At 41.0% G+C, this 10,000-nt stretch overlaps 1 non-coding gene across 1 annotated transcript; it reads right to left on the bottom strand.

Moving 5' to 3' along the window:
• Nucleotides 1–6,510: 6,510 nt before the first annotated feature.
• trnat-cgu (transfer RNA threonine (anticodon CGU)) lies at nucleotides 6,511–6,583 on the bottom strand. Its single transcript has one exon. It is a non-coding gene; the product is annotated as a tRNA-Thr (tRNA).
• Between the last annotated feature and the right edge of the window lie 3,417 nt (nucleotides 6,584–10,000).

Raw genomic sequence — 10,000 nt, 5'->3', positions numbered from 1 at the left:
CACAGCCGGTGATGCTCCGCGGAGCCTCGCGCCGCTCAGCTGGGAATCAGGTGGCGCCAAAGCTCCTGATTGGCTGCAGGTAGATTACCTGCACAGGTGAAGCTTCAGAGCAGCACGCGCTCTGTTTCTCTCTCATCACGGAGGAGAGGAAGCTGAGCATGCGCACACGGCTCTGTGATTGACAGGCGCAATGACCTCAGGTCAGATCTGAAAAAATACGAAATAATGTTGAAATATTTTTTTTATAAATATAAAATATATATTTAAGGAAACGTAGTTATTAAAAATAAAATTAATAATTAAATAATTAAAATGATAAAAAGTACAACAATACATTTGTTAATTAAAATAAATATTACAGAATGAAATAAAATTACCCTAAAATGATAAAATATATAAAAGTTACTCATGAATTATTTACAAATAAAAATTAATTAAAAATGTATTTTAGGGAAAAAAAATATTAAGCAACAATTATTTAATAAATACCTGAAAATTAAAAAAAATTACAATTAATAAAATTTTAAATATATATATATATATATTTAAACACATTAAAAATTATGAAAACAATAAATAAATAATAATACTTCTTCTAATGAATTTAATATAATTTATTAAAAAATGAAAAAATATCTGAATTGAAATATATTGAATATTAATAAATGTCAAATATTCAAAACATAAATAAGGTTCAGATTGTCTTTTCAAAATAAAAGTCTATCTGTCATGTTTAGGCTCAGGTTTCAAAATAAAATTTACCTGCCGAGTCTGAAGGAAACAAGAGAAGAAGAAGAAGAAGAAGAGGAAGTGAGAATCAACAGTCATGAACCTGACAAAGGTTAGTCATCCCCTCATCATGTGATACACACACACACACACACACACACACACACACACACACACACACACACACACACACACACACACACACACACACACACACACACACACACACACACACACACACACACACACACACACACACACACACACACACACACACACACACACACACACAGAGAGACAGAGGAATAAGTGAAGCCATTGCTTCACGCTCCCCCTCCAAATATTTCAGATTTGGAGAAAACTACAAACATTCAATACAATCATCAGCACCAAACCTCATGCAGAAAACGGCTCATTTAAAGGAAAAAGGCAAACAGCTTCACACACACACACACACACACACACACACACACACACACACACACACACACACACACACACACACACACACACACACACACACACACACACACACACACACACACACACACACACACACACACACACACACACACACACACACACACACACACACACACACACACACACACACACACACACACACACACACACACACACACACACACACACACACACACACACACACACACACACACACACACACACAGACACACACACACACACACACACACACAGACACACACACACACACAGACACACACACACACACACACACACACACACACACACACACACACACACACACACACACACACACACACACACACACACACACACACACACACACACACACACACACACACACACACACACACACACACACACACACACACACACACAGGAGGATTAAGGACTCTTCCTCTCATCATCTACCTGGAGCTCTGTTCTCTTCTCTCAGGTAGAAACTAATCCTCTCCTCCAGCTGATCTCGTTCAGCCCTTCACAATAAAAGACTCTCTCTCTTCTCTCAGGTAGCAACTAATCCTCTCCTCCAGCTGATCACATTCAACCCTTCACAATAAAAGTCTCTCTCTCTTCTCCAGCAGGACAAAGCCTCCCAGAACCCATCCTGGTCCTGGCTGATGAAGGACACAAAGGTCTGCCAGCACATATCGCTGTGTTGAAAGCCCCCAGACTTCCTTTGGCTGATTGTGTGTTTCTCTGACTTTAGTTGGTGTTTCCATCCATGGAGCCGCAGTCAGGTACCAACCTGCCCCCATCAGGCTGGGAAACACAGAGATCTTCTGGGAAATATGCTGGCTCTATACACGCTAAAAGTCCTGATTATTTACATGGAGTCTGGTGGAGATATGCTGGCTCTATACACGCTAAAAGTCCTGATTATTTACATGGAGTCTGGTGGAGATATGCGGGCTCTATACACGCTAAAAGTCCTGATTATTTACATGGAGTCTGGTGGAGATATGCTGGCTCTATACACGCTAAAAGTCCTGATTATTTACATGGAGTCTGGTGGAGATATGCTGGCTCTATACACGCTAAAAGTCCTGATTATTTACATGGAGTCTGGTGGAGATATGCTGGCTCTATACACACTAAAAGTCCTGATTATTTACATGGAGTCTGGTGGAGATATGCTGGCTCTATACACGCTAAAAGTCCTGATTATTTACATGGAGTCTGGTGGAGATATGCTGGCTCTATACACGCTAAAAGTCCTGATTATTTACATGGAGTCTGGTGGAGATATGCTGGCTCTATACACGCTAAAAGTCCTGATTATTTACATGGAGTCTGGTGGAGATATGCTGGCTCTATACACGCTAAAAGTCCTGATTATTTACATGGAGTCTGGTGGAGATATGCTGGCTCTATACACGCTAAAAGTCCTGATTATTTACATGGAGTCTGGTGGAGATATGCTGGCTCTATACACGCTAAAAGTCCTGATTATTTACATGGAGTCTGGTGGAGTTTGGTGATGGTGATTTCGGGGCTGTTTCATGTTAAACTAAAAGGATCTTACTCTTTAACTAAAAGGTCTATCTCTGTAGGGATCCATCCCATAATGTTGTCAGACACTTAGAATAATAATCTGAGTCTGTCAGCAGCAACAACAGAACTTTTAGTGAAAGTCAACTTTAGGTGGATGAGCAGTTAGTCGTTGTGTTGAACTATCAGTGTAAAAATTTACTTCCTGCTGTCAGATAAACACAGACACGTTACCGCTCTGTGCTCGGCCTGAAACCTGCAGGATGACATGTGATCCCACAGACACACAGTACACACCACCACACACTAATACACACCACCACACACTAATACACACCACCACACACTAATACACACCACCACACACTAATACACACCACCACACACTAATAAACAACATTAGACCCTACACACACACTAATACACACCACCACACACTAATACACACCACCACACACTAATAAACAACATTAGACCACACACACACACACACCACCACACACTAATACACACCACCACACACTAATACACACCACCACACACTAATAAACAACATTAGACCCTACACACACACTAATACACACCACCACACACTAATACACACCACCACACACTAATACACACCACCACACTAATAACAACCACAACATTAGACCCCACACTAATAAACAACATTAGACCCTACACACACACTAATACACACCACCACACACTAATACACACCACCACACACTAATACACACCACCACACACTAATACACACCACCACACACTAATACACACCACCACACACTAATACACACCACCACACACTAATATACACCACCACACACTAATACACACCATTAGACCCTACACACACACTAATACACAACACCACACACTAATACACAACGTTAGACCCTACACACACACTAATACACAACATAAGACCCTACACACACACTAATACACAACACCACACACTAATACACAACATTAGACCCTACACACACAGTAATACAACACAAGACAACAACACACTTCTGTAATGTTTATCCAATAAAAATGGACATACGTAACGAAGCTCATTCACTGCTGGCTACATGTTAGCATTCAAATGCAACAAAGGCTGTCACTGGAATGGTGTTCTGAGCTAACGTTAGCATTCAAATGCAACAAAGGCTGCCACTGGAATGGTGTTTTGAGCTAACGTTAGCAATCAAACACAACAAAGGCTGTCACTGGAATGGTGTTCTGAGCTAACGTTAGCAATCAAACGCAACAAAGGCTGTCACTGGAATGGTGTTCTGAGCTAACGTTAGCATTCAAACGCAACAAAGGCTGTCACTGGAATGGTGTTCTGAGCTAACGTTAGCAATCAAACGCAACAAAGGCTGTCACTGGAATGGTGTTCTGAGCTAACGTTAGCATTCAAACGCAACAAAGGCTGTCACTGGAATGGTGTTCTGAGCTAACGTTAGCAATCAAACGCAACAAAGGCTGTCACTGGAATGGTGTTCTGAGCTAACGTTAGCATTCAAACGCAACAAAGGCTGTCACTGGAATGGTGTTCTGAGCTAACGTTAGCATTCAAACGCAACAAAGGCTGTCACTGGAATGGTGTTCTGAGCTAACGTTAGCATTCAAACGCAACAAAGGCTGTCACTGGAATGGTGTTCTGAGCTAACGTTAGCAATCAAACTCAACAAAGGCTGTCACTGGAATGGTGTTCTGAGCTAACGTTAGCAATCAAACGCAACAAAGGCTGTCACTGGAATGGTGTTCTGAGCTAACGTTAGCAATCAAACGCAACAAAGGCTGTCACTGGAATGGTGTTCTGAGCTAACGTTAGCAATCAAACGCAACAAAGGCTGTCACTGGAATGGTGTTCTGAGCTAACGTTAGCAATCAAACGCAACAAAGGCTGTCACTGGAATGGTGTTCTGAGCTAACGTTAGCATTCAAACGCAACAAAGGCTGTCACTGGAATGGTGTTCTGAGCTAACGTTAGCAATCAAACGCAACAAAGGCTGTCACTGGAATGGTGTTCTGAGCTAACGTTAGCATTCAAACGCAACAAAGGCTGTCACTGGAATGGTGTTCTGAGCTAACGTTAGCAATCAAACGCAACAAAGGCTGTCACTGGAATGGTGTTCTGAGCTAACGTTAGCAATCAAACGCAACAAAGGCTGTCACTGGAATGGTGTTCTGAGCTAACGTTAGCATTCAAACGCAACAAAGGCTGTCACTGGAATGGTGTTCTGAGCTAACGTTAGCATTCAAACGCAACAAAGGCTGTCACTGGAATGGTGTTCTGAGCTAACGTTAGCAATCAAACGCAACAAAGGCTGTCACTGGAATGGTGTTCTGAGCTAACGTTAGCAATCAAACGCAACAAAGGCTGTCACTGGAATGGTGTTCTGAGCTAACGTTAGCATTCAAACGCAACAAAGGCTGTCACTGGAATGGTGTTCTGAGCTAACGTTAGCAATCAAACGCAACAAAGGCTGTCACTGGAATGGTGTTCTGAGCTAACGTTAGCATTCAAACGCAACAAAGGCTGTCACTGGAATGGTGTTCTGAGCTAACGTTAGCAATCAAACGCAACAAAGGCTGTCACTGGAATGGTGTTCTGAGCTAAGGTTAGCAATCAAACGCAACAAAGGCTGTCACTGGAATGGTGTTCTGAGCTAACGTTAGCATTCAAACGCAACAAAGGCTGTCACTGGAATGGTGTTCTGAGCTAACGTTAGCATTCAAACGCAACAAAGGCTGTCACTGGAATGGTGTTCTGAGCTAACGTTAGCAATCAAACGCAACAAAGGCTGTCACTGGAATGGTGTTCTGAGCTAACGTTAGCATTCAAACGCAACAAAGGCTGTCACTGGAATGGTGTTCTGAGCTAACGTTAGCAATCAAACGCAACAAAGGCTGTCACTGGAATGGTGTTCTGAGCTAACGTTAGCATTCAAACGCAACAAAGGCTGTCACTGGAATGGTGTTCTGAGCTAACGTTAGCAATCAAACGCAACAAAGGCTGTCACTGGAATGGTGTTCTGAGCTAACGTTAGCAATCAAACGCAACAAAGGCTGTCACTGGAATGGTGTTCTGAGCTAACGTTAGCAATCAAACGCAACAAAGGCTGTCACTGGAATGGTGTTCTGAGCTAACGTTAGCAATCAAATCAAAGGCTGTCACTGGAATGGTGTTCTGAGCTAACGTTAGCAATCAAACGCAACAAAGGCTGTCACTGGAATGGTGTTCTGAGCTAACGTTAGCAATCAAACGCAACAAAGGCTGTCACTGGAATGGTGTTCTGAGCTAACGTTAGCAATCAAACGCAACAAAGGCTGTCACTGGAATGGTGTTCTGAGCTAACGTTAGCATTCAAACGCAACAAAGGCTGTCACTGGAATGGTGTTCTGAGCTAACGTTAGCAATCAAACGCAACAAAGGCTGTCACTGGAATGGTGTTCTGAGCTAACGTTAGCATTCAAACAATCATAGATAGCTACAACAATTTTGAAATGATTTCCATCTTCTCTTATTGTTTGTAAAGAGAAAATTTTATTTCATGGATTTAACAATTTTCAGTCAAACACGTTATGCGATAAACCGTTTAAATCTGAGCATGCTGACTTATGAATATAAATGGACTGCATTTATATAGCCTTTTTCTAGTCTTAACAACTACTCAAAGCCCTTTAACATAGCATGAACCATTCACACCCTGTGGCCGAGGCTGCTGTACAAGGTGCCACCTGCTCATCAGATAACACATAGACATCGGCGGTAATGATCAAAGGCACCGCTGGGATTTGAACCCAGGATCTCCTGTTTACGAGACAGGCGCTTTAACCACTAAGCTACAGCGCCTCCTACACCTACACATCTGCTCTGACTCACATCAAGTTCCAAGTTCCACTTTATTGATCCTTAAAAAAAGGAAGTTTAATGAGCAACAGGATATCTAAAAAACACACGTGTCAGCAACATTAAGAACACAACACAGGACACACATCAACACCTTCAATAGAGACACTCCTTCCCCCAAAACCAAAGGCAGGATCCAACTGGACAGTACACAGGTCAGTATGTCATAATGAACAATGGAGGGAATAAATGAATCTGCTCTGACTCCCATTGGGTAGAGACAGAGACCAACCGCTGATGATGTCACCTGGTGACGGGTATTATGGGTACACAGTCAAAACAAACGTGCACACACGAGAAGATCAGAAGTTGTACCAGATACTTCTACAGTGGTACCAGATACTTCTATAGTGTCTATAGTGGTACCAGATACTTCTACAGCATCTATAGTGGTACCAGATACTTCTACAGTGGTACCAGATACTTCTATAGTGTCTATAGTGGTACCAGATACTTCTACAGCATCTATAGTGGTACCAGATACTTCTACAGTGGTACCAGATACTTCTATAGTGTCTATAGTGGTACCAGATACTTCTACAGCATCTATAGTGGTACCAGATACTTCTATAGTGCTACCAGATACTTCTATAGTGACTATAGTGGTACCAGATAGTGTCTATAGTGGTACCAGATACTTCTATAGTGGTACCAGATACTTCTACAGTGGTACCAGATACTTCTATAGTGTCTATAGTGGTACCAGATAGTGTCTATAGTGATACCAGATACTTCTATAGTGTCTATAGTGGTATCAGATACTTCTATAGTGTCTATAGTGGTACCAGATACTTCTATAGTGTCTATAGTGGTACCAGATAGTGTCTATAGTGTCTATAGTGGTACCAGATACTTATATAGTGTCTATAGTGGTACCAGATTCTTCTATAGTGTCTATAGTGTCTATAGTGTCTATAGTGTCTATAGTGGTACCAGATACTTCTATAGTGGTACCAGATACTTCTATAGTGATACCAGATACTTCTATAGTGGTACCAGATACTTCTATAGTGGTACCAGATACTTCTGTAGTGATACCAGATACTTCTATAGTGGTACCAGATACTTCCATAGTGTCTATAGTGTCTACAGTGGTACCAGATACTTCTATAGTGTCTATAGTGGTACCAGATACCAGATACTTCTATAGTGTCTATAGTGTTTATAGTGGTACCAGATACCAGATACTTATATAGTGTCTATAGTGGTACCAGATACCAGATACTTCTTTAGTGGTACCAGATACTTCCATAGTGTATATAGTGTCTACAGTGGTACCAGATACTTCTATAGTATCTATAGTGGTACCAGATACTTCTATAGTATCTATAGTGGTACCAGATAGTGTCTATAGTGTCTATAGTGGTACCAGATACCAGATACTTATATAGTGTCTATAGTGTCTATAGCGGTACCAGATACCAGATACTTATATAGTGTCTATAGTGGTACCAGATACCAGATACTTCTTTAGTGGTACCAGATACTTCCATAGTGTCTATAGTGTCTACAGTGGTCTATAGTGGTACCAGATACTTCCATAGTATCTATAGTGGTACCAGATACTTCTATAGTGTCTACAGTGGTACCAGATACTTCTATAGTGTCTGTAGTGGTACCAGATACTTCTATAGTGTCTATAGTGGTACCAGATACCAGATGCTTCTATAGTGTCTATAGTGTCTATAGTGGTACCAGATACCAGATACTTATATAGTGTCTATAGTGGTACCAGATACCAGATACTTCTTTAGTGGTACCAGATACTTCCATAGTGTCTATAGTGTCTACAGTGGTACCAGATACTTCTATAGTATCTATAGTGGTGCCAGATACTTCCATAGTATCTATAGTGGTACCAGATACCAGATACTTCTATAGTGTCTACAGTGGTACCAGATACTTCTATAGTGTCTGTAGTGGTACCAGATACTTCTATAGTGTCTATAGTGGTACCAGATACCAGATACTTCTATAGTGTCTATAGTGTCTATAGTGGTACCAGATACCAGATACTTATATAGTGTCTATAGTGGTACCAGATACCAGATACTTCTTTAGTGGTACCAGATACTTCCATAGTGTCTATAGTGTCTACAGTGGTACCAGATACTTCTATAGTATCTATAGTGGTACCAGATACTTCCATAGTATCTATAGTGGTACCAGATACCAGATACTTCTATAGTGTCTACAGTGGTACCAGATACTTCTATAGTGTCTGTAGTGGTACCAGATACTTCTATAGTTTCTATAGTGGTACCAGATACCAGATACTTCTATAGTGTCTATAGTGTCTATAGTGGTACCAGATACCAGATACTTATATAGTGTCTATAGCGGTACCAGATACCAGATACTTCTTTAGTGGTACCAGATACTTCCATAGTGTCTATAGTGTCTACAGTGGTACCAGATACTTCTATAGTATCTATAGTGGTACCAGATACTTCCATAGTATCTATAGTGGTACCAGATACCAGATACTTCTATAGTGTCTACAGTGGTACCAGATACTTCTATAGTGTCTGTAGTGGTACCAGATACTTCTATAGTTTCTATAGTGGTACCAGATACCAGATACTTCTATAGTGTCTATAGTGTCTATAGTGGTACCAGATACCAGATACTTATATAGTGTCTATAGTGGTACCAGATGCCAGATACTTCTTTAGTGGTACCAGATACTTTCATAGTGTCTATAGTGTCTACAGTGGTACCAGATACTTCTATAGTATCTATAGTGGTACCAGATACTTCTATAGTATCTATAGTGGTACCAGATAGTGTCTATAGTGTCTATAGTGGTACCAGATACTTCCATAGTATCTATAGTGGTACCAGATACTTCCATAGTGTCTATAGTGGTACCAGATACTTCTATAGTATCTATAGTGGTACCAGATACTTCCATAGTATCTATAGTGGTACCAGATACTTCTATAGTATCTATAGTGGTACCAGATACTTCTACGCCAGTCCTGTACTTACACCACGGTCTCACGGTAGTTCGTGTAATGGTCACGTTGTTTATAATCTATTGATTCGTGTCCACAGGGACATTTTTCTCCCTTTTTCTTCGTGGAGGTCAGCATGAAATGGGAACCATCACCTACAGGTTGGGTTTAGGAAGAAAGGTTAACGGGGAAACCAAACACCACACGCAACAATAACGGGAAGGTTAAGATTTCAGATTTATTTTGATTAGGACAATGCACATTAAAGATGCAGTAGGTAAGTCTTATAAAAGTAACTTTCTGTCATATCTGCTGAAACCGACCCTATGTTCCAGTAGAACTACATGAATTATGTAATATATAAAATAAATCCAGCTCCTCTGGCCCAACCTACAGCCTGGAG

This window comes from Perca flavescens, chromosome 11 (assembly GCF_004354835.1).
Source record: "Perca flavescens isolate YP-PL-M2 chromosome 11, PFLA_1.0, whole genome shotgun sequence".
NCBI classification, from domain to species: Eukaryota; Metazoa; Chordata; class Actinopteri; order Perciformes; family Percidae; genus Perca; species Perca flavescens.
The sequence above is the reverse complement of the archived record's forward strand: the minus strand, read 5'-3'. Positions and strand labels throughout refer to the sequence as shown.